General features: G+C 49.2%; 1 protein-coding gene across 4 annotated transcripts in view; it reads right to left on the bottom strand.

The window, feature by feature from the left end:
• Positions 1-24,631, bottom strand: part of LOC144099261 (beta-1,4-N-acetylgalactosaminyltransferase bre-4-like) — a 160,655-nt gene that overhangs the window by 64,370 nt on the left and 71,654 nt on the right. For 3 of the 4 annotated variants that reach the window (XM_077632429.1, XM_077632431.1, XM_077632430.1), the window contains exon 2: positions 9,272-9,427. The gene's annotated coding sequence lies outside the window, so the exon portion shown is untranslated. Of the gene's footprint in view, positions 1-2,221; positions 2,505-9,271; positions 9,428-24,631 lie in introns of those variants that run through there. The other variant, XM_077632432.1, reaches the window with a different exon arrangement.

Here is a 24,631-nt window from a genome sequence, read left to right as displayed (position 1 = left end):
CGCGAAAAAGTTTACGACGCTGGCCAGCACTTACGACCCGGACACAAAACAGCTTTTCCGCGCCGAGACCGTCTTTATCGCATCTGCTCACGGCGACCCGCAACCACGTGCAAGCTTTCACATACTGCAGGGGCAAAGCGCATAGGGTCCGTACAGAGAGTGCGTGCAATGAAGGATTTATTCGAAGTTTTACTGGGGCGACTCGCGGACTGCTGACGGAATAAAGCAAAAGCGCTGCGGACGAGTAGAAGCAAGCGAATCATTCTCGGCGTGTACAAAAACGTTCTGCAAATCTCTTATAAACGCAGGCAGGAAACATCCTTCGCAACAAGGACAGGTCTTCAGGACTGCAGACCAGGAATTTTTGCTGTTGTGCTTTTTTTCTTTCAAACGATACGTAAGACATTATATACATCGAGCACCCCGTGGTATTCACCTACAATCACTAAATAATTTATAAATGAATTTCTTCTCGACGCTGCTTCGCTTTCATCAACCGAACGATGGCTGTGACGTGTAGTTGGACTTTAGGTCAAGTGAGGCACAAAAAAATGGCAATATAACAACTGAGACATCGCTTGTAATTCTACAGATCTTGTAGCAGGCTGGTTTCAGTGTTGTAGCGGGTTAAAACTACGAACAAGCGTTTATATCGCCGTTTTTCCGAGCCTCACGTGACCTAAAGTTCGACTACACGTCACAGTCATCGTGCGGTTGATGAAACCGAAAAAGCTATAGAGACTAAATTCAGTCATAAAATATGTAGCGGTCGTAGGCGAATACCACGCGGTGGTCCATGTATTATAATGTATACACATCACTGTAAAGAAGACAACATATAATAAAATTAGGGGTCTATAGTGCTTTAAAGGTACAAAGATACGCGCATAACAAGGAACTTTTCGAGTTGCTAACGCAATCTAAGAGACACGATTCATTGCGGTTTCCATCCGCACGCCAAAACGCGTCAGCTGCTGTCTCGGGAATCGAACTAGCGACCCCGCGCCACGTGTTTTCGAAAAGAACATATGCGTGCGCCTGTGCGAGTTCGAGAGAACTGCATGCGCAAGAGAACTGCATGCGCAAGAGCCGGCTCGAAGCATTAATGCGGTGCATTTGCCGTCCCCGCCCCGTCTCCTCTTATCTCGCGGCGGGACACCCGTACTGCGGCATAGGAGAGGAAGGCGACCACTCGACCTTCACAGGGGCGCCTGCACACGCACCCTTTTCGCTCGACGACACTCACGCAATGCCGGCAGAGCGAATGAAGAAAATGAAACAATGCTGACACGTCATCACGGACTCGCGAAGCCGCGCACAAAAGCAGGAAAGAGACCAGCTTGTCAGGCTCCAATGACGCGTGCGCAATGCAGGCTTAAGGGACTGCTGCGCATTATCTTTGGAATTTCACATAAAAATAGATCAAGTGACTGCGTTGTGCTTTAGACACCCGTCTTACCTGCTTCAAGCAGACATACTGAACCGAAAAAAAGGTCAAACACGATTTTAGCAACAGCACCTTCTAGCGGCAGGCTTCATACTTTAAGTATGAATGGAAAATAAATGAGGTGATGACGTAACCAACGTGAGAGGTAGCGGCATGATTTGGTCCACTACATGAATAAGTCGATCGGACATGTCCAGCCCCAGAATAGCAGCTATATGTATACGTATATACGTATAGAAAGCACCCTATAAGTGCTCATGGGACACATATGCCCAAAGACAAAGGTTTGCGAAGCGATCCAACGAAAGCGATGAAAATAGCAGGCGATATGCTTCCGGACTGGTTTCCCACCTATCCTTCCGACCCACACTCATGTGTTCCCTCAGAGCACGGATCAGATTTCTACCGGGACAACACAGTCAGGGCGCCTAACCTGATCGGGCGCGCGAGCACCAAATTAACTACCTTCGCCTGACTATACACAGCTAATATGTTAAAAACCAAAGGAACAAGCTTCATCAAATTTAATGCATCCACCGGATTACCGAGAGGACTACGGCTAATGGAAGGCTAAAGCCCGGCTTAAGCCAGTATGAAAATCTGAGTAAACTATCGCCGTATCGAATCGCAGCAAAGCGATCCATCAAAACGGCAAGGTGTGGGTTAGCGCGGTCAGATAACCGAAACAGCCGAATGAATGCTACCCGCCTCCGAGCACAAGCAGGCGTGACTCCGACATTAGCGATTTCTGAGCTAAGAAACAATCGCACGTACCTGGACGAGACGGAATTTTCTGACAGCCCGACGCAGACGGCCAGAAGACTCTGAGGTCAGCTGACGCGAGCACGCACTGGAAAAACACAACGGCACACCGCTCCGTCTAATGTCTCGTTCCTTGGCTGGCAAGTCGCAATGCCGTTTCCTGGACCGCTTGCCGTCCAGCACAGCACTTCCTTGCAAACTTTTTTTTCGCTAAGAAAGCACCACCGGGCCACGGCGAAGAGGAACCAGAAGCCGAAGCCGCCAACCGACGTCACCGACAATTGGTGCCGTTGCGGCGGCGAGATAGGACACCCAGGCGCTATCAGCACACGTCCGGCAGGGAACGCCCTCGTCTGCTTAACAATGCCACGCCGATACAGATAACGCCATCTATGAGGTGGCTCCCGTTCTTTCCTTTCTGCAATTTCCCTCCAAGGAATCGCCCGCATCAGCAGCACATCGGTCCAGAGTTCGCGAAGCTGGCCTCAAAGGAAACTCAAATACCCGCATCATCCCTCCAGTACAAGGGGCCACTAGGTTCGCGTTACGAGCACGGCAATCATCGGTCGTGCCCACGTCAGCGCAGGTGAATGAAGCCCGTCGCGTTCTCGTTGGAGATAACCAAGATAACTTTGGCCGCTGAAAATGAGGGGCGAGCTATGCCCGCGTAAAACATGTATAGCGCAACAACTGGCGACGCTTACAGCACAGCAGCAACCCTCCGCACGAACACGGCTCGTGATCGCTCGGCAAGCACAAGGAAAAATTGGACGGCTTTGTACAAGCATGCCACATAGTTCCATTCTTATTCCGAATGCCATTTAGTGCTCATTCCACCTCTCCATACACGGTTTTGACGTTGGACTGTTCTTATATAAAAATTTTTTACTTTCTCTGGCTCTTCCCTATTTCTTAAATCTGCCTGAGCCCGCCATATATATCTCGGAGGGCTGTGGATGCTTTATTTTGGCTTTCGTTTTTTGCTGAGTACCAACCATCGATCTTTACCACGCAGGCGTAAGCATTGGATTGCGTACTTTTAATCTCGATGTCTTTTCTACTTTTCTCAGCTTAGAATTCTTCGTTGTCCTTTCGTTTTCTCTGAGTCGATTTCAACATAGAATGAAAGTTACCGCGTTTGCGGCCCCTCCCCTATACAGTGCTTATCTGGAAGTTACGAGCTCACGAGATAAAACTAAACGAAGCAACCACGTGGCGGTGAATTGAAGCGCACAATTCGTGCGTTCCTAACGCGCAGTAGACGCGAATTAGGTGCGCTAGCACTTCAGTTCTCACTTCACTTTTGACTCACTCACTCTGGCCTTTGCCCACTCTGGCCTTTGCCCACTCTGGCCTTTGCCCACTCTGGCCTTTGCCCACTCTGGCCTTTGCCCACTCTGGCCTTTGCCCACTCTGGCCTTTGCCCACTCTGGCCTTTGCCCACTCTGGCCTTTGCCCACTCTGGCCTTTGCCCACTCTGGCCTTTGCCCACTCTGGCCTTTGCCCACTCTGGCCTTCACTCACTCTGGCCTTCACTCACTCTGGCCTTCACTTCGGTTCCGGTGTTCCGATCCATTGTTCACGGATGGAAGTTGTTCGGACAGCGATAGTGGGTTGATGCCCTTATGTACGGAGTTGGTCACTCTCTTTATGCACTGACAACGGGGCGCCCTCATACCAGTCTTGCGCAGTGGTGCAGCGGTTGAGCGACGAGCCACTGTCCTTCGATGGCAGGTGCTGCCACAGGTGAGGCTTGCGAGAGCCAGGTTGCTCTACCCGGGCAACCTCTCGGCTTCAGACATCGGGTTTTTGAGATAATGCGGGTACTGTACTAAAAGAGAACAATTACAGTTCACCTCCACCTGAGCTTAGCCTCGCCAGCTTTAAAAGCACGCTGGGAAAGTGTTAACTGTACTGTTCGTCTCCTTAAAATTCCACTCCATGCCCGTGGAGAGCTGGAGTCACTAAAACATACGACCTCAACTTACGTGAACTGACGCCCAACAGAATTGACCTTTACAGAATATTTAAGAGGACGTCTTAATTAAAGCAGTATAGACAAGAAAATGTTGGCAGCGTGCTTTCTTTTTTGCAATGATGCGGAAACGATTAGTATACCTGGATCAGTGCGTGGTATCCGCCAACGACCGCTTAGTAATTTGCAATCGAATTTCTTCTCACGTGCTCCGGCTTAAACAGCCCAGCGGTGGTTATGATGACAAAAGTCAGTATAGGTCATGTGAGGTGCGAAAAAAGTACAGTATTATCACTGCTTCGTCGTTTTAATAAATAGACTGCAACACTAAAACCAGTCTGCCTCAAAAGCAGGAATCACGAAAAGAAGAAGCAACGATTACATTGCAGTTCTAGACACGCATGTCTCGTTATGCCCACGTCTCAGAGATGTCATAGCATGGCTTGTAGACTAAACACCGTGCCTCCGATGAGGCGCATGCGTCAACTGCGCAGCATTTGGCCAACAAGTTTTACAATTTCCCTGTTTACGTACGAGCATAGAGCCATATACAAAGCAACTCGGTATTCATAAACACCATTCTCCATAACGAATATGCCTTTCCAGATACGTTCTGCACACAAGCAGAGCACAATTAAGAAACGTTCATTTGTTTCTTTGAGCGAACCGAAAAACAAGGATTTTAATATCGGAACCCCAAACGAATGCAAAAAATATTCAAGAAAAACTGCTGTTTTCGACTTAAGTTGTGCGTTTCCCGCGGAAGATTTCATTTGTGCGTACGCAGCTGCTATAGTTACAGACTTTGCTACCTTAGTTTGCAGCGTCAGCTGTCACCGGCAAGTTGTGCAATGACCGCGTGTCGTCCGCACGATACATGCAGAGCGGAATGCTCGACCGGTCGGGACGATGCAAAACACCGGCACGGCGGTCGTCCACCAGCGTGGCCTCGCGTTTACAAACGCGAGAAGTACACGCTTACAGCTTAAGTGAAACACTTTTTTCCGCTGTGCAATTCATTCATAGCTTTGATGTAAATTTCTCTCATTTGAACTTTGGGCTGCGCGCACACAATGCATGATTACGGTGTCTGGTGCGCTCGTATGAGGCCCGCTCGCGTGAGGAGGCCCGTCCGCAAAAAAACCAAGCTGATCACTATAATGAAATCGCTCGCGTGAGGAGGCCCGTCCGCATAAAACCAAGCTGATCACTATAATGAAATGGGTTATGTATATTAAGAATTTTCTGCGTTAGTATAGAGAATGAAACGGTTTCTCATCGTAAAGTATTTCATGGCGCCGCCACGGTGGCTAAGTGGCTATGGCGCTCGGCTGCTGACCCGAATGACGCGGGTTCGATCCCGGCCGCGGCGGTCCAATTTCCATGGAAGCGAAATGCTAGAGGCCCCCGCACTGTGCGATGTCAGTGCACGTTAAAAAACCCGTGGTGGTCGAAATTTCCGGAGCCCTTCACTACGGCGTTCCCTTATTGACAGTCGCATTGGGACGTTAAACCCCCTGAACTGTAAACTGTAAGCCACATTTCATGGCGAGGTTAGTTATATGGCTGCATAGAAAGCAGCAAAGTAAAACATAAAGCGACGTTAACTGAAAATGAGGGCAGATTTAGGCGGGGTGCATTTCAGCGAGAAAATTTGTATCGGAAAACACTAAGAAACATCCCTTTTTCGACAATGTCCAAGAAATGCACTGCTAGAATAGGACAGCCGCCCTCAACCGCCCCCTCCCAGAATCACCCACAAATCTGCCCCCGACTGAAAATTACAGGTGTTTCAGCGGTGCCACATGAACAACCATACCGCATTATAATATGCAATAGTATCAGCTGACGTTAAAATTACTATGACTTGAGTGAGCATCGGAGAAAATGTTTTGAAAGGGAATCAGTGTGTGCGGCGTACTAAGATTTCTTGCCGCTCCTGATACAGCGGCTGTCACAGAAGTGTGTGTCCTTTGCACTGAAACTGATCTCAAATTTCTCCATACGCCCTGAACGAACGCGGAACGTTAGGTTTCCAGCAACAATTACGTCCAACGTATTACCTTAGAAAGCTGAAGGTTGTTTTCACGTCCTCTTTCCATTTAGAAAATTCCGCACCGAAGCAGTCAACAGTAGGAGATCCTTTCAATCGGGCCGTTACAGTTTCCCCAAAAGTTTCGTGCAGGGACAGAGCCAGCCAGTATGAGAGTTTGTGACGGAACAGCTCAGACCAACGGGACAAGAGTCAGGATTTCCTTAAGGAAGTCCTGTATTAACAAAATAGAAGTGAGCTTTCTTCGCCAGACAGAAGGGCTTGGCAGCTCGGGATACCCCTCACACCTGTTAGCATCTATTGCCAAGCAGATGAAAAAAAAAAAAAACAACTGACACAGGCTAGGCCCGAGCCGCAAGATGAGTCAAGGAAAAAGAAAGGAAGCCGGTGGTAGCAACACCGTATATCCACAACGTTTCCCATCACCTGAAAAGCATTGGTCCAAAAAAATGGCGTGAATGCCGTGATGACTGCCCCTAATAAACTGAAAAGTCTGTGCAGACGAGTGAACTCCAACCCGACCAAAAAGAAACAGGCATGCAAGATAAGGCACCAAACCCCCTTTGCGGAGCGTACCTAAGGCCTCGTTTATTTATTGCCAGTGACATGTAGGAAAGAATACGTAGGACAGACTGGCAAGTGCATGAATGAAAGACTATTTACTAAGCACAAAACGAATTTCGAGCACGCTTGCAGAAACCTAGGAATTCACTGCAGAGACTGCCCGTCAAGAACTTGCGCAACTGAGTTTGGCAAATGTAAAGCACTGGCCAATCACAAAGAGCAGTTATTCCGCCAAATAATCGAGGCAGCTTCGATAGCAAGGCTGCGCGACGATTGTGTCAGCACGCCGTCTCTTGCATTAACAAGGAAAGAATTGGAGATGCTAAAAATGTGATTATAAATCTTTGGCTGTCCTTTTTTAGACCGCTTGAACGATATGGTTGTGACGCATGTGTTTTGAGAATGTTAAGATGTTATAAGAAACCGTGCTTCTTCGAAATAGAAATGAGTTGTAAGTCAGCCTTTGTCCCGTTGTTCTGCGCTGTTCCGTCACAAATAAGTAACAAACATTCTCAAGCTGCTGTCCTGGCAGTATGAGAGACGCCACCATCGATTGAAGGTCAGCAAGCTGCCCTTCTGCCATGAAATAATTCCTGAAAGAATTATCATGAAACAAACACCAATTTAATTAAGTTGAGCGCTGAATGGAATGCAGTTAAGAAGTTAACTGCTTTTTTTGCGTGTCCCACACGATAACAAGCCAGTGACCTGTGGCGCGGTTTGAGTGCGCGTAATTGTGAAGACGTCTTTTCGAACAGAAAACGTGGGCGCGCCGTCTAATCGACGTGGCGTCGGGGCGCGCTGAATTCTGAAAGCGCGCGAAGCTTTCCCATAATGTTACGCACAAGTTTCACGACTAACAATAAAACATAGAACGACTATAGCAAACCACTGCGCACTGTTTTGCTCTTACTTTACACACGGGTCAGAACAACGTGGAATTAAGCAAACCAGCACAAGAGACATGAAGGCCGCGATACGCATACAAACGAAAGGACTGGCGCTCAACTGTTCGCCCAACCTCGTCTCTCTGCGTAGCTAAAAATGAAGACACAGCGAAGAAGGAAGAAGAGAGAACAGAAAATGGGAAGAAGAAACCAGGAATAAAGAAAAAAAAAGGACCCCAATGCGGCCACGATTAAACCACTAGTTTGACTCCCGAACAAGCCCAAGTGCGTCGACACCTGACCGAATAAAGAAAGCCGCGGTCTGGGCTTTCGGCGATACACGCACACATGGGGGCCCTCAATACTGCAGCAAAGCGTAGGGCATTATATAGCGAATGCTTTCCACGTGCTACATCAAAGGATGGCGTGCCGACGCGCGTTCTCAGGGGGTATCATGCAGCGGGTGCTTTACTGGCGCTAGATGAGAGGATCGCCGAGCTGTGGGCGTATAGGATGGAAGGTCAGCCAACCCTTGTCCTGCAGCTGTGCGGAGGCCGGATGTCGTAGAAACGACCGACGTGCCTTTAAAGCCAATTATGTGAAAAACAAACTAACAAGCAAAGCTCCACGGCTCTTCGCCTTCAAAGCGACAACTGCATGGCGCACCTGTCCTTTCCCAGCCATCACAAGTGCCCCCCCCCCCCGCGCTCTCTCTCTCTCTCTCTCTCTCTCTCTCTCTCTCTCTCTCTCTCTCTCACACACACACACACACACACACACACACACACACACACACACACACACACACACACACACACACACACACACACACACACACACACACACGCACGCACGCACGCACCGACATAGAACCCATGACCACGTTTGACGCATTGTTGCGAGCGCCCAATCCGTGGTGCGTGCGTCCCTTACTGCTCAGTTCTACCTGTAGAGGGCATTCTGATTAAACGGAAAGTGAATGCAATTTTCGGCTGGGCTATAAAACGGCGACACTGTTTGACCCAGAGGGGTTCCGCCGTACAGCTCCGTAGAGAATCAACGTCCACTGGACGTTGATGCTGAAATAAATGTGACTGACTGAGCTACCGTGAAAAAAAAAAAAAACATAGCACGGTGACTGGCGAATTGGTCCGCTCGCTCCTTCGGAAGCGGTTGCAAAAGACAATCGTGCTTGGAAGCGCAGTTTCGTAAGTTGTACGCTCAAAGAACCGAGTGCGCGCGGTCAGGTCAGTGCTCCGAGGCATATATATACTATACGATTAACTCTCTCCTTGAACCTTGCTGCTCTTGCGGTCAGGCTCAGCACGAAGAACATACGACAGTTTGCCAACCAAAACACCATGCACTGCAGACAGTAAGGAGCTACCGCCGACAGTCATGAGAATTAACATCCACAAAGCTAACATGCGCACGGCAGGGGCGCGCGAAGCCTCAATCTCAGCGAGCAAACAAAGGGACGAAGGCCCGTTAGTTTAGCGTACACATCGTCGACTGTGCACGTGGGCGGAAGTACCCCTATGCGTAAAACTGCACAAGAGCAGCGTGCTTGCCTATATACTCACCGGTTGAAAACCGCCACGACGAGCGCGGTTGGAGGGAGCACACTAGCGAGGCACCGCCTAGACACCACCCACGTAACCTGGGCATCCGCATGGCTCCTCCGGCGAAGCTGGGAGCGCTGCCGACGACGGCTGCACGTCAGCGGGGCACGCTCAAGCCTGCGACAGGGAGAAGAACGGGCGCCGCCATGTTTACGCCAAAGCGAAGACGAAGAAAAAAACGAGGTGGTGCCGCAGAAGCAGCGACCGCATAAACGTGTCAGAAAGAGCCGACAGGAATTCGCTTACACTAAAGAACGCGTCGCGGCTGGCACTGGGCAAGGCTGTATACCTGGAGATCAGTGGGACAGCCCTTCGGAGAACATTAGCCGGATGACGACGACGACGATGATGACACCTAAGGGGCCTATTTTACCACGAGCCTGAGCGCCCAACAACTGGTGGCAGAGGACCGGCCAATGGGTCTGCCAGCTGGCGCAGGGTGCCAGCCGTGATTACCTCCAGGCGCGGCGGGCACAGAGGGGGGGATCGGATCACAACGCCGCGACGTCCTTGTACTATCTGTTATGGGAGACAGGGACCCCTCAAGCCGTCGTAGAACGGCTTTTACCACAGCCTTCTCTACACTCCGGTGTATGAATTAAAAAATATGAATGAATGAAATATGCACGTTTTAAAATGAATGAAAGGCGAAAATTTCGCTGTCATTTCACATGGAGGCAAGCTCAACATCTTGTTTCAATGCGAAAGCATTACATGGCTCACCGCAACGAAACCTGGCGTTGTTATACAGGCGAAATGGTCCGTAAACTCCAGTGACTTCGGCACAGCTGCCACACCAACAGAGTACCCCACGTATACATAGACAACCAATGGCTTTTAGGTGAAAGGCCTATAGGGTGAAGGCCTTGAGGTTTAAACGCCTGAAGAGCAATGCCTAAAGGCGTTTACTCTAACCGCCCGGATGACCGGGTTAAGGACGTCGAGGGTCGTGGGTTAGCTGTGTATTATTGCCTACGTCTAATAGCCAGACGAGCCGTACACCGAATTTTTCCACATCTAGTCAAAAATTTCCCCTGCCGTCACGGCAGCTTAGTTCCGGAAACAGCCTGTGGTGGCGATACCTGTCAGATTTTTCTTTTTTTTTTTTGTAGCACCCAAGGAGCTTCGGTTGCAGCGAAAGCATTCACTCTGTCATTATGAGGTGATGAATCATCGATACACATGACTTCAACTTGCGCACCCTGCCCCCTTTTAACTTGGGAAGACCACAACACACACGCATACACTCAGCGTCACCCAAATATCTCGGGAATAAAAATTTCAGCCACGAAGAGTCCAATGTAACAGCTGTATGACACCTACATTAGTATGAACTAGAGAACTCTAAGCCATCTCACTACAAAGAATGCTCTTTGAAACTGCTTGACATTTTTCCTAAAGTTTAGGTCAAAGAAAAACAAATAGCCATAGTCTGAAAGCAGCCGGAAGAAAAAATACTCGTCGGTTAATGGATCTTCGCGAACAAAAAATAACAAGGGGCTTAGGACAGGACGAAGGCGATGTCTCCGCATAAACTTAAGACAAACAGCAGTTGTTTTGCCTGCGGCGACAATAAAGTGCCCGAAACGAAAAGGAAACAAAAAACTGACAATTTCAAAAGGAGTACATACCAACGCACATGTAACTCAAATGTCAGCCGCGTTGGCTATAGCGTGTTACGTGAATAGAATCACATCGTGAGGGGAGAAGAAATGCTTGACAGGTTGACAGGCCTAAAGCATTACGGGAGTTTCGCGAGAAAAAAAAAAGGGGGGGGGGGCACGGCCCCGTCAGCGTCAGCAGGTCATGACGGGGCATGCGCGCCTTTCTCTTTCGGGGAAGCCAGGCAGGATGGCCGGCGACTGGAAGCGGGCTACGCGGACGTAGAGGGCCCCTTTCCGGAAACAAGTGCGCATTTCCTGTCGTCTCGCTCGCCATCCATAATGCATCCGTCGCAGCCTCCGCCCGACGCCGAACTCAATCGGCAGAACCGGCGGCGCGGAAAAATAGCCCCTCCCCCCCCCCCCCCCCCCCCTCTCCCAGACATCAATCATGGCGCGCGTGCACGCATACGCAAACCACATACGCCGGCCTCGTTCTGTTATGGCGCTTCTCTGGAACGTGCGTTCGCTCTTCGACAAGCAGCGAACATGTATACAGGCACGGGCAGGAATAAAGGGAACGATTGGTTTACACCCTAGAGCGAGAATTAGTTTCAAAGCTTTGAGAGGGCGCTTCAGTCGCTGAGCCAAGCGAAAGCGCATGGCTTCACGTCACCCCGCTACCCAGCTCGGTGCCTCTCTGCGCATACCCCGCGCGCGCGTGCGTGTGCGTGCGTGCGTGCGTGCGTGCGTGCGTGTGCGCGTGCGTGTGTGCGTGCGTGCGTGTGTGTGTGCGTGTGCGTGTGTGTGTGTGTGTGTGTGTGTGTGTGTGTGTGTGTGTGTGTGTGTGTGTGTGTGTGTGTGTGTGTGTGTGTTTTCAAGCTCCTTTCTTCGCCCTTGTACAACTCTTGTTAACTGTAAAGTGTTTCGCGTGCTAAGTTTGAATGAAGCCAATAGATCACAATTACTAAAGCTGTATGCACACAAGAAATGCAGACGCTAAACAACATTCAATGCCACGGTCGTAACGACGGTGACGTGTTTCCAACAAACACCCCAAAGCTTTAACCGGCTATACAAAGCCGTCTAAATAAAATTCGCTCTGTCAGCCGCTCAGTTCCTACTTTTGCACTTAATTTGGAATCGTATTAGAGGGATCATGTGTCAGAAACAACTAACACACAAAAAACAACAACAACGAAGCTCTTCACTAATACCACAGAGTAATCGTTCACAGCACGCTAACAAAGTGACCCCTAACAAAGAGCACCGCCTATACACCCGCAATCAAATTGTGCAACGCAATATTATCGAAAAAAAAAACCTAACGTCATCGCCCTGTTTGGATGCAGCTTGGAATGGAACAAATATGTGTATCCCAAGTCAAAGGGTACGAGTTGCACGGATAGTGCATCGTTAATTTCAAGCCATGTGAACCGTACGCTGCGTAATTAAAAATTTGTTCATCGAAATCGCGTTCTATAAACATCTGACAGCGGCCATATCCTGGAGAAGCGGGGCGCATATCGTCAGCGATCGTACACACACACGTCCGAGTAACAGCGTCCAATACGACCGCTGCTGTAAGGAGAGAGAGGGAAAAGAGTAAATGGCGAGGGGACGTGCAGGATATTGCGCACACAGTCCGGGTGTCACAGACAGTACACACAGAGCCCGCGCCCGGAAGCCACGCGCAGCATCTTTTGGAGAAAGAGGCACTCTTTGCCTACTTGAGAGCGACTGGATTGAGTGACAAATTGTGACAGCGTTGTGCGTGTGTGTGTGTGTTATGCCTTTTTCCCCTTCTCTCTTCCTCCTTTTAGTACCCTAATGCCTCTTCCCCAGTGCAGGGTAGCCAACCGGAACCCCTTTCTGGTTAACATCCCTGCCTTTCCCTCCTCCTCTTTATCTATCTATCTATCTGTCGCGAGCGGAGGTCACACGGCGTATAGAGCGAGGACACGCCTGCGCGAGGCGTGTGCACGAAATGTGAACTGGGATGGCCAGATTTAGAAGGCTCTTCCGCGGCCTTGCCACATGCGAGGGCTCGATCCGTGCCACTTAACGCAGGCAAGGGCACATCTGAGGTTGTTGCTGCTCAATGCGTCGGGCCTCGGGCTCGAGAGCGACAGCAGCAGCGGCGAGCATCATTCTGTTTTCCTTCTCGTTCCGCGAGAAATGCGACCGCGAGTGCGCGTGATGGATGTGAGCCAGCTTAGTTTCTACGACAAAGGTCTTAGCGGAACCAAAGCCACGTGGTATGCTTCAAAAGTCAGCGATGTAGACTATATTTCACCAAGTCTATGGAAACGGGCGCTGTGTAGTCTAGAAGTCAGCCATGATGGGCATAGAGGCCCACCGATGATGAAAGACGGGTATCCGACGGTCTAGATGGAAGAAGGACGTAAAATTCGCGTTGGCCTATATCGATTAATTTATCGTGATCAGCCTGACTACTCCCACTGCAGAACAAAGGCCTCTCTCGTATCTTCCCAATTAACCCAACTCCTGTGCGAGCCGCGGTCACCTTATCGCCGTAAAGTTATTAATCTCATCCGCCCACCTAATTTTGTAACAGTCTTCAAATGACAAAGGACGTAGCCCACAGGGGAAGAAAAAAAAAACATTTCGCAAGCTAGAGAAAGGAAATTAAATTAAATACGGGTATCCGCGCCAGCGGCATTTCTCAAGCGAATTCCAACGACAGACAATGCTTTGACACAGATATCTGAGGCTAGACCACATCGCCATCCACACCTAATCAGTCATCACGGAGTCTCAACAATCCCGAAGCCATCGTCAACGCCAAACGTTTGAAAATGAAAGTGAAATTTTTTTCGCCCGCCACTCGACCAAATTTCTCAAAAATGAATGCTCATTTCGCTGAAAAACGCAAATAACGCAAAAAAAGAAAACGCCAAGCAAAATCATCGAATTTAAGTAAGAACGAAAATTGCCCTCAGTTCCCCAGTAACTGCTAATTCGGTGAGTTTAAACTGGGCTCGGAGAAGGGATATTTCTCCAAGGCAAAAGGCGCCTTGAGTTTAAGGTTGTTGGCATTTTCCGAGTCCTCAACACCATCGGTGGAGTCATTAGCGAAGGCGCTCAACCACGAGTGGGCGACTTTCTGCTGACATTTAATGCGGGGGAGGCTGACTGCTTGGCTCGGCTTGATCGCGCCGGCTGAACTAACATCATGCTTCGTTGCCTACGCTAACGCTGTCATTACAGGCGGCATGGCCGAAACAACGTCGCCCACAGGCAGTAAGTCACGCGAACGCCAGTACAGTGTAGCCTCCAGCAGGTTTCATTTGTTTCCGCGTTTCATATAAATCGAAGAGGAGATACACAGCTGAAAAATTGGCGGTTCCTCCAGCGTATATTCCATCATCCATTCCATCATCAGCATCATCCAGACTACGCCCACTTCAGGGCAAAGGCCTCTCCAATTAGAAAAGCAAGACTAGCGCTTAAGACATATAGAAAAGAATCAGACAGGACGAGCGTTAAACATCAACTGAGCAAAGAACGCAAAGAACCGCCATGAAGCTCGAAAGTGAAATTGACATTCAGTTTCAGTCTATAATGAAGTGGTGAGTCACCAGCAGGGCTGTCCAGCAAAAGCTGCACAGCCTTGTGAATGTTGGAGCTTGTCACCAAAACGGAGGTGGAGTTCACAAAACAATTTACACACGTGAATCAGTTTGGTATTCATCACCATTCTGACTACGCCCACTGCAGGAAAAAAGACTTCTCTCATGTCTCTCCAGTTAACCCTGTCCTGTGCCAGCTGCGGCCACCGTATCCCTACAGACTTTTTAATCTCATCCGCCCACTTAACTTTGCATATATTTCATAGAGAAGAGAAGATCTGTTTCTCTTTAAATGGATAAAAATGTTCCGCCACTGCTTATTTTTGTGACACAAACGGAGATATGGGTAAACTGATAAGTTACTTCAAAATTCCGCTACCTTACAGTGTCACCTTTTAACGCGATAGCATTAGAGGGGAAGTTAGGCAAGAACCCCGGGGTCGCAACGAAGCTCCTCACTGCTCTACCGCGTCATGACGTCATTCCACCACCTGTGCGTAGTGCCTCTGACGGCACAAAAGCAAATGCACTGAAAAGAAAAATGGCCGAGCCGGGACCATTTTTCTTTTCAATGCAGTTGCTTTTGTGCCGTCAGAGGCACTACGCACAGGTGGTGGAATGACGTCATGACCTGGTAGAGCAGTGAGGTAAAAAAAATGGTCGAGCCGCGAACCCGCCGCGGTAGCTCAGTGGTTAGCGCGGTCGGCTACTGATCCGGATTTCCCGGGTTCGAACCCGACCGCGGCGGCTGCATTTTTATGGAGGCAAAGCGCTAAGGCGCCCATGTGCTGTGCGATGTCAGTGCACGTTAAAGATCCCTAGGTGGTCGAAATTATTCCGGAGCCCTCCACTACGGCACCTCTTTCTTCTTTCACTCCCTCCTTTATCCCTGCCCTTACGGAGCGGTTCAGGTGTCCAACGATATATGAGACAGATACTGCGCCATTTCCTTTCCCCAAAACAAACCAATTATTATTATTATTATTATTATTATTATTATTATTATTATTATTATTATTATTAGCCGGGACTCGACACGCTACCTCCTGGGTGGTGAGCCGAGCGCACCTGTACGCCACACAAGCTTTTTTTTTTCTTCACTGCAACAGAGGCACCAGTGTTACACCGCGATGAAAAAGGGAGACAATAAAGTTGGCAAAGCGCCGGATGTCACGAGAAATAACAGATGCGAAGAAGCTTCCTCGCGACTGGCAACGCGCAGGCTGCCAGATTAATTGCAAACGGTCTCGCACAAAGTGTTTCGCGCAAGGGGATCCCCGAACGCTATCGCGTTCGCATCTCACTGGTGCTAACAATGCGTTCGCAGAGATTGTCCGGATAGCCGAGCGACTGCTGCGTCAGGAACGAGTTGTTGGACTGTGCGTTTCAATGAGACCATCACGTGATAACACACATGCACGCGCAAGGAATAGCCACGCGTACATATGTCCACGCATAGGGTTCAGATCAGTCATATGTGCCTCAAAAATTTTCGCTGAATTAAATGAACCCAAAGTCACGCTGAACTCCGTACAGTACGCGTGCACCCCTTAACGGCTGAAACACGGTAACTAGCGCTAAAAATATAAATATAAAAATAATAAAATAAATATAAATAAACATAATATAATATAAATAAATATAATATAAATAAATATAAGATAAATAAATATAATATAAATATAAAAATATTATTATTATTAACAAGCACAAGGGACAACGAAAAGATACCGCCGTACATTTTCGTTGTCCCTTGTGATTTTTTTAGCGCTAGTTATAACATGTTTCAGGAGGCGATTCAAAAGCACCAACTAGCCCGTACTACTTCTTTAATCATACCGGCCCGCCCTCCGCCGCGGCCGACGCGTGACGAAGCCAAGAGCCGCACACTGTCCCCGGATGTAGTACCTCTCTTCAAACCTCTCAATTTTCTGGCGATCCAGTTACCGTGAGAGCGAAAGCTCAGGGTTTTACATGATGGAGGATTCGCGAAAGGGAAGACGGGTAAGCGAACGATGCGCTGTTCTGCACGGCCTCGTTTTCTCGATTACTTCGCCCAGTTTCGAAACTCATCAGCCGACGAGCCGGCCCATATAAACGCCGGCTCATCAGGATTCGCTCACAGGCAGCGTAAAAGCCTCGACGTTTCTCTTCCTCTGTACATTACTGAAGCTTGACTTGAGCGCTATCTCGGAGATCCACTGCCGCTTTAAGCAGGAAAACAGGGCCGAAGGACGAGGCGGAAGCACCGGTTGTAACCGTCAGTTCACCCAGACAAGAGCTCCGATCGAAGGCCCCGGAAGACGGGGACTGAGACTTGAACTACTTCCATGGCAGTGCTCTTAGAGTAATGGGATAGAGACGTGAAGAAAAATAACGAAAACAGAAAAGAAAAACAGCTTCCGAGATGGAATCCTGCGTACTGGGGCACACAACGCAAGAGCTAACCAGAGCGCCAGAAATCTACGCGCCACACAAAAGAAGCCAACAAAACAGAGAAAAATGTCGATACGTCGAATCGAGCGCCATTTCTCTGACATACCCAGAAAGGTGAAAATCTTTAGCCTAAAAAATCTACACACTTGAGTGCTGAGGGAAACAAAGAAAGACGACCAGCTTAAAATGGCGAAAATAAGCGACCAAGGCGCCTCCGAGTAATGGGTCACGGCCGCAATAGTTTTCGCTAATGGGCTCGCAGAACATAGGAATTTACTACCGAGAGAGCAAAGAAACGCTGAAAATGAGGAAGCTGTTTAAAATAACGGTGAAGCGCAAGTGCTGCTCCGAAAAATTTGCGCTACGCCCGACTAGTTAATTTCAGTTTAGATTGGCGAATATAGCCTGAATCTTCACGAAGCGCTCACTAGTAATAAGATTGAGAAATGGGCTAGTTAGATGCAGTTAATCAGTAAATATCTTTTCTTTCAGCGCAGAATACTGAACGGTAACAGAAGGAACACACTCTCTCACACTCCGCTCTCTCTCTCTCTCTCTCAGAAATTCAAAGAGAGAGAGAGAGGGGGGTACTGCACTTTTAAAAAAAATTATTCAAACAGGAACCTTAATACAGACGTCTCCTAAAGAGAACACCAAGCGCAGAAGTAGATCTAAGCTGAGGCGAATTAACGCCAATGTAGTACGTTACATTATGCCGTCTACCCAGAACAACCTGAAAACAAAACAAAAAAATCTACACTGGACAACGCCATCTAAACTCTTTTATTCTTTTTTTTAGGTTTTCATTCTTCAAAGGCTTACTTTAAAGGGCCCAATTTTTGCTCGCTGCAGAACGACGGAAGGCAGCATTATAAAAGCGAGGACAGAACTCATCGCATAAAAGAAAAAAAAAAAGGACGATACCTGATTTAATATCTGCAGCAGGTCGTTGGACCTAAGATATTAAACTTATTTTTGGGACATGGCGGAGTGCTTGGCTTCCAGCACTCTGGCACGGGTCGGCGCGGTATTGCACTGCTTCCGGGATCGGCCCGGGGACTATTAGCGCGGCGCGTCTTTTCTTTCACTCTTTGCTCTCCTCCTATCCTTTACCCCTCCGACTTTCAGAACGCGGCAGCGAGCGTGGCTCGGCTTGAGCCAGTAAGCAGGCCCGTGCACTTTCCTTTTCCTTCTGCCTCTCAGCAACATCAGTCAGTCAGCCATCGCCTAAAAGCTTTCAAGAACCCACGCGAAGCAACCCAGCAACCGTGGCTAACAAAAGGAAAGAAAGGCCCTCGGCGAGCACGTAACGGCCCGTCACGCTAAAGAAAAAACAGATAAAAGAGCGCAGTAGACGGAAAAGAAATAAGAAAAATAATAGCATCAGCAGACCGACTGTCCCCCGACTACCGGTCATCAAATAAAAAAAAGAAGATGGTGGGGGGATGAGTACATGTCTGGTTCCACACAAAGACGCGCATCATCACAAAGTGCTGAGCTTGCGAGAGGCAACGTTCGCGTGATGGCTCCGCATTTATATCTCCGCGCGGCGTCCCACTTTTGAAAGCGCCGACGGTCGGGATCCCGGCAGGAAGGAGAAGGGCGCACACAATAATGGCGTGCAAAAGAGTCGTCCGAAAGACGCCAAACCACAGCCCGTATACGCACGCAACTCGGACGATTCGGCGGTGCACGCGGGTCAACCCGAACGGGTAGGCGCACCCCGTCCCGCGAGCAGTAAACACAACCCTGACGACCGCTTGCCAAGAATAGCCAGGTCCATATATAGTAGACCTCTTCGAAGTCCAGCGCGCTTCTGGGAAATCCCTAAAGGCGGAGCGCATTTTTAGCGACGCACACCGGCTGAAAGCCGTACGGTTGCACTCTGGTCGAACTGTTAGCCTTCCCTTGCATAACACTCACCTTGGAGACAAAAGTACGGTTTTCAACAAGTTCTGCGCTACAGAAGAGTTTGGTTCACTGATGTACCGTCTGCAAGAGTCAGTACGCGAACAGGCGGTGTAATGAGCTAACAAGGACAGCTCGTACTGCTTACTGCCTGCGGCCAGTGAGTCAGAGAGAGAGAAACCCTTTAATGAAAAAGCACAGAATTTAGCCGACGTTTAAAAATCGATAGCATGCTACTCTGCGTGGGAAGGGAATTTGGGAGGTATAGACGGAAGGAGAGGAGTGCGGGAAAGATTAATCACAAAAAGAAAAAAAAAGGGGCGGGAGAACATAAAACGCGGCCATTAAATTCCTACTAAGGGGCTTCGGCGAGAAATAATGTACCATATGAAATGATGAGACACAAATTCTGAAAAATGGCCTAACAACGTTCTGCGAGAAAAATGCGTGAGAGCAACATGCTAGATGAAATTAGAGCTTGTCGAGATGTCCTCTTTCCTTTAAATACGCAAACAAAAAGTTCATTGCATGTCTCTGTTGCCTAGGGTAGGCGCTAAGGGACCTAAAACACTGTCCATTGTTAGAGGCACTGGGGAGCGCTTTTACAAGCACTGCTCATAGCACGCACGCTCGTCAGCATACGCAGTGCACTCAAGCAGGATATGTTCCAGAGTTTCTTTCGAGCCGCAGTTGTCACAAAGCGGACTGTTCATTTCAACGAAACGGTATGGCAAGCTGTTTGTAAATGCTGTGTTCAGGCGAATTCGGCGATGAAGTGTTTCCAGGGGGGAGAAATTCTAGGCGGGAGTCTTGATCTCAGATGTGGGTCGACTGAATAAAGAAATTGGTAGTGATGTGTCGGCAAGCTGCAGGGCCGATACATTTCTTTTGAAGGAAGTCAGAGAGAAGTGAGCACTCAATATATGGAGCGTGCCGAGGAGACTCCGAACAGCCGCTTTTTCGCAGGAACGATGCAATGCAGACATATAAAACTGCGCCATTTATCAGGAGTGCGCTCGAGCTTAACTATGAAGGTCGGTCGTGTCCCATGCGACATTAGACAACTGAACAAGAGATGCTGCTTGCGGGGTAAACGATGCATGTAAGGAATGTCGCACGCAATAATAATAATAGTAATTGGTTTTTGTGGAAAGGAAATGGCGCAGTATCTGTCTCATCTATCGTTGGACACCTGAACCGCGCCGTAAGGGAAGGGATAAAGGAGGGAGTTAAAGAAGAAAGAGGTGCCGTAGTGGAGGGCTCCGGAATAATTTCGACCACCTGGGGATCTTTAACGCGCACTGACATCGCGCAGCACACGGGCGCCTTAGCGTTTTGCCTCCATAAAAACGCAGCCACCGCGGTCGGGTTCGAACCGGGGAACTCAGGATCAGTAGTCGAGCGCCCTAACCACTGAGCCACCGCGGCGGGGTACGTCGCACGCAATGAACTCAGAAATGAACGCGTGGCGGACAAAACGAAAAAGAAAAAGTCAATGTGTTCACAGTCGTTGATTCCCCCACCTTCCCACCTCATACCGTGCTTTTTTTTTTTTACTTAGCTTTCCAGTGCAAGTGCTTTTTACAGAAATGTGTACTCGCTCCTGCTTACGCTGTGAAAGGGCAGACAACAAAACTGAACAAAAAGTTATAAAATCGAAGCTTTCATGCCAGTAAGCCCGAACATCATACTGGCCTCGGAGTAGAGTGCTGCTGGTTGCGGAAGCACTTCCCACGCAACGCCATGCGCGCCGACGTCACCACTGAACTTTAAAGAATGAGAACAAAAAACAAAAAGCTCCCTCCTTGGGAGCGGGAGAATTTCGGAGCTGTATCAAAGTGATACGAACGGAGCTCCCGCTATATTTCGCCCGTCGTCCTTTCGCCAACTTCTAAGGAAAGAAAGAAAAATAAAAGAAAAAAACCCCTAGGCCCTCCGTCAACCTGCCCACCATGCCGAGAACACGAACTTTCCACTTTTGGGGAGCAAGCAGGTTCAGAGAAAAGCCGCGCGCCGTCACGAAGAGTGCTCGGGCAAAGGGGAAGAGGAAATTTAATCACCGCGCCAAAGGAAGTGAAGTGCAGCGCAAACATGTAACGCTGACGCCGAGCTAACACAACAACGCAAACAAGCTCCTGCCCCGAGCAGCGCCCCAGACTGCTCAAGGTCACGAGAGAGAGAGAGTGAAAGGCAGACTGGGAGAGAGGGCACACATGCGCGTGACGGGTGGGCATGTAGCTGCTCCGGAAGTTGGATGCAGCGACTGCAGACCAGCGGGCTAAAATGGGGGCCACGTTGGATCGAGCGAAGGGCACTGAAAAATTGCTGGCATGGTAGAACGTGCGTGAAAAATGGCAAGTGCAAAACCGCGTCCGTTTCCTTTTCGTTCTTTCCTCGTTAGGCGGGTAATGAGTTGTACAGAAACCTGACGTGTTATGCGGAGTTTACCGTCCCCAAGCTCGACCTGGTCCATGACAGGCGCCGCTGCGAAAACCTTCGGATTGATTTCGATCGTGCAAGTGGCGTTCTTTTGAAGTGCGACAACAGAATTTTCGCCTCCGCCGAAATGTGAGCTTCGTGATTCGATCCCGCGTCATTTGGGCTCAGCAGCCGAACGCCGCCGCGGTGGACAAAAGGAACAGTCCACCGGTTCGGATGGAGCCCGGTTCACATTGAACACTGGTAATATCTGGTGCACCGGAGCCGTCAGACATTTTGGAGCTTTGCGTGCACTGCAAACGCTGTACCAAGCTATTTTACAGTCGCACTCGGATACAACACACGAACGAAGCGGCTCCTGCCACTCCCTGCATTGTCCTGCTAGCAAGTTCATAAGTATCGGCCAACGTCATTGGATAGAAGGAGGTCCTTTGGCGGGAAAACGCCGCTTCTTGAGTTGATCGTATTATAGCTCTCTTGTTCTCTATTCCAGGGGCGAACACGAACCTGAGTCGAGCTAAGGGATCGCCACAGCGAACGTACACCAAAGGGCCTGCTTGTGAGGCCTGCTTCATGCCTCGTTATGCACCCTCAGCGACCGTAACCTCTCGAAAGACGAAAGGCATCGCGTATTCAATTCCCCCAAGCTTTGGACTGCTAGATACCCTAGGGAGCCCCGCTAAACAGCTTAGAAGCAAACCCCTTGGGCTGTATGCTTTTGACGGGGGATGAACGTACTGAGGCCGGTGTCCCCCACACGGGGCCTTTCAATGCACTCTTTGCCGAAATGCAACGTGGTATCAAGCACCACCCGGTCGAACTCGGCACCAGAACGGCACAGCCATCGAGCCGTGACAGGGAGGGGGGACACCCGACTTTTCCCCCTATACTCTGGCGAAGCAGTGAAGATGCAGGGGTATTTTTTTTCTCGCCAGATTTAATTTTGCTAGCTCCATTGCGTAATGGTGTCCGTATTCTTTGACTATTCAGTATTCCTTGACGGTCGGATCCAAAACCCCTCTCAGCGTCAACTCAAAGCGCGAACAGGAAAAGTTAAAAAACTTCCCGCGAAAACAAGAACATAAAAAAATACTAGCTGCTGGAAAAGAAACGCAGGCAGGGCCTTTATTAACCCTTCCAGAAAGAAAGAAAGGAGGGAGAGGGAGAAAGAAAGGAAGGAAGGAAGGAAGGAAGGAAGGAAGGAAGAAAGAAAGAAAGGGGGGAGAGGGAGAAAGAAAGGAAGGAAGGAAGGAAAGAAGGAAGGAAGGAAGGAAGGAAGGAAGGAAGGAAGGAAGGAAGGAAGGAAGGAAGGAAGGAAGGAAGGAAGGAAGAAGGAAGGAAGGAAGGAAGGAAGGAAGGAAGGTGAGTCACTGAAGCGGAGAGGGCTACGGACCGACTTCGACCCCCTAGGGTTCCATTAGCCCGCACTACATAGCGCTTGCGTTATCCTCATTCATTTGTCATAAGAGCTGCTGCGTACGCAGTCACTTTCGAAACTTAACGCAGCTTGCCGAAATGCTGTTTCCAGTCGGCCACATTTTCTAACGCATACCGTGCTCCTGTAAGGCGCTTCAGCGAACAGCAGAGAATTATACAGCCACGAGAGAGACATGTAGACGGTCGTAGTGCTTTACGGGCGTCCCATACGTGCCAGACAGACGGGCCCCGCACTTGTGCGCACATACACTGCGCAAGGCATCGCAAAAAGCAGTCACTTATAAAATAACGGAGCGCACCCGAGGCGTGACCGAGCCGCGAGGTTACTCCCAAGGGCGCCCTGCCATCTCGGAATCGCACCCGTTGGAGGAGTAAAAAAAAGCAAAAGCAAGGCATAAAAAATGCCAGCAACCAGCAGAGAGTGCTTACGCAACGGTGCGATGCGGATAGAAACACTCCGCGCGCGTGCGGGGACCAAAAAGCCAGACTAAACAAGACGAACGAAATGGCGTGGGCCCGTCAGTCACGCATATGCAGAGCAGCAGAGGCAGACTTCCTCGAATCCGTCCCGTCCCCAATCGCGGGGAGGCTGTCATGCGTGACGAGGCCACCGACGTGTGACCATTTTTGCTATTTTTTTGTTTCACCATTTTCCGCAACACGCGCCAAATCGTGTTGATTTAGTGACGTTCTCTCCTTATTTTCTTGCATCATATTCACGGGGGGTCTGACACAGACAGAGAGAGAGAGAGACGAGCGAGAATGTGCAGCCAGCCCGGAATGAAATGTTGCAGCACGTACAGCCCTGACGGCTTATGATTTTGGAAAAGCTGAGACAGCGACTCTCCGCCAAAAAAAGCCAACAAAAAACAAAGAAAGGTATGCTGCGAGGAGGTAGAGAGGACAAGGCGTATAAAGCCATATTAAGAGTATGCACTATGCTGACGGGCAAGAGTCGACGAAGATGTGTCTACGAACAGATATTTTATATTGGTCTAGAACTTCAGATCGAGTGGATTTGGTCGGCACAGGACAGTTGGCTGCTATAGAGTACCACGCACTGCGTTGCAGGCAGTGAAATTTTCTTGCCCAGGGGCAAAAATAAAGCCGCTAGCTTTTCCGCGAATTATACACATGGCGTTTCACCTAAGGCTTTGCACATTAAAAAAAAAAACAGGTATCTACGCTGTGGCCGAAAAAAAGTCTGGCTACATCGCGCCAAAATACATGCGCTTTCGAGAAGCTTGGAGACAAAGCAACCTCTTCAGTGCAGGTTACTCGTTGAAATAGCCAACATTCGTTGGGCAACAGCGCCCAAGGTAACCGCGTATTCGAAATTCTAAAAACTGATATGGATATTACGTACGGTGGGCTGCACGCTAATCAGTAATTAAGGAGCCTAATGGTAATAGTTATAAACTGCGCTCTTCTATATTAGTTAACCAGCCTGCTAGTTAGCACATCTTATCTGTATTCTGATGTACTACACCGCTGATAACGCTACGCCGAAAAACGCACTATTCTCACTCGAAATATATATTTAAACGCTGCGTCAATTCTTAGGTGAAATACACTGTAAACGAGTTTGCGATTTGGCGTTCTTCAATTGGCTGCGGTTCATTCGAAGCAAAATTTATACCAAAATGGGACTAAGTAGTAGATAGCGGGACTAACTGCACGACAGCCTTCGCGACAACCGGGGAGTAACTGCGTGTGATGTGCCGTTGCAGTTCGCTTCTAAACGTATAGCGCTTGCTCTTCGATCATGTGGCAGCGCAGCTAGTCTATCTGCCATGTTAGTCCACGTTAGCCCTCTACGTCCCAAAGAGTGGTCGCGCACATGTGGGGCTTAAAGCTGCACGTAGGATATACATGTCATGGCAGAGGGCTAAGTAATTATTTCGACC

The sequence above is a fragment of the Amblyomma americanum genome, chromosome 7 (genome assembly GCF_052857255.1).
Source record: "Amblyomma americanum isolate KBUSLIRL-KWMA chromosome 7, ASM5285725v1, whole genome shotgun sequence".
NCBI classification, from domain to species: domain Eukaryota; kingdom Metazoa; phylum Arthropoda; class Arachnida; order Ixodida; family Ixodidae; genus Amblyomma; species Amblyomma americanum.
This window is presented reverse-complemented; position numbering and strand designations above follow the sequence as displayed.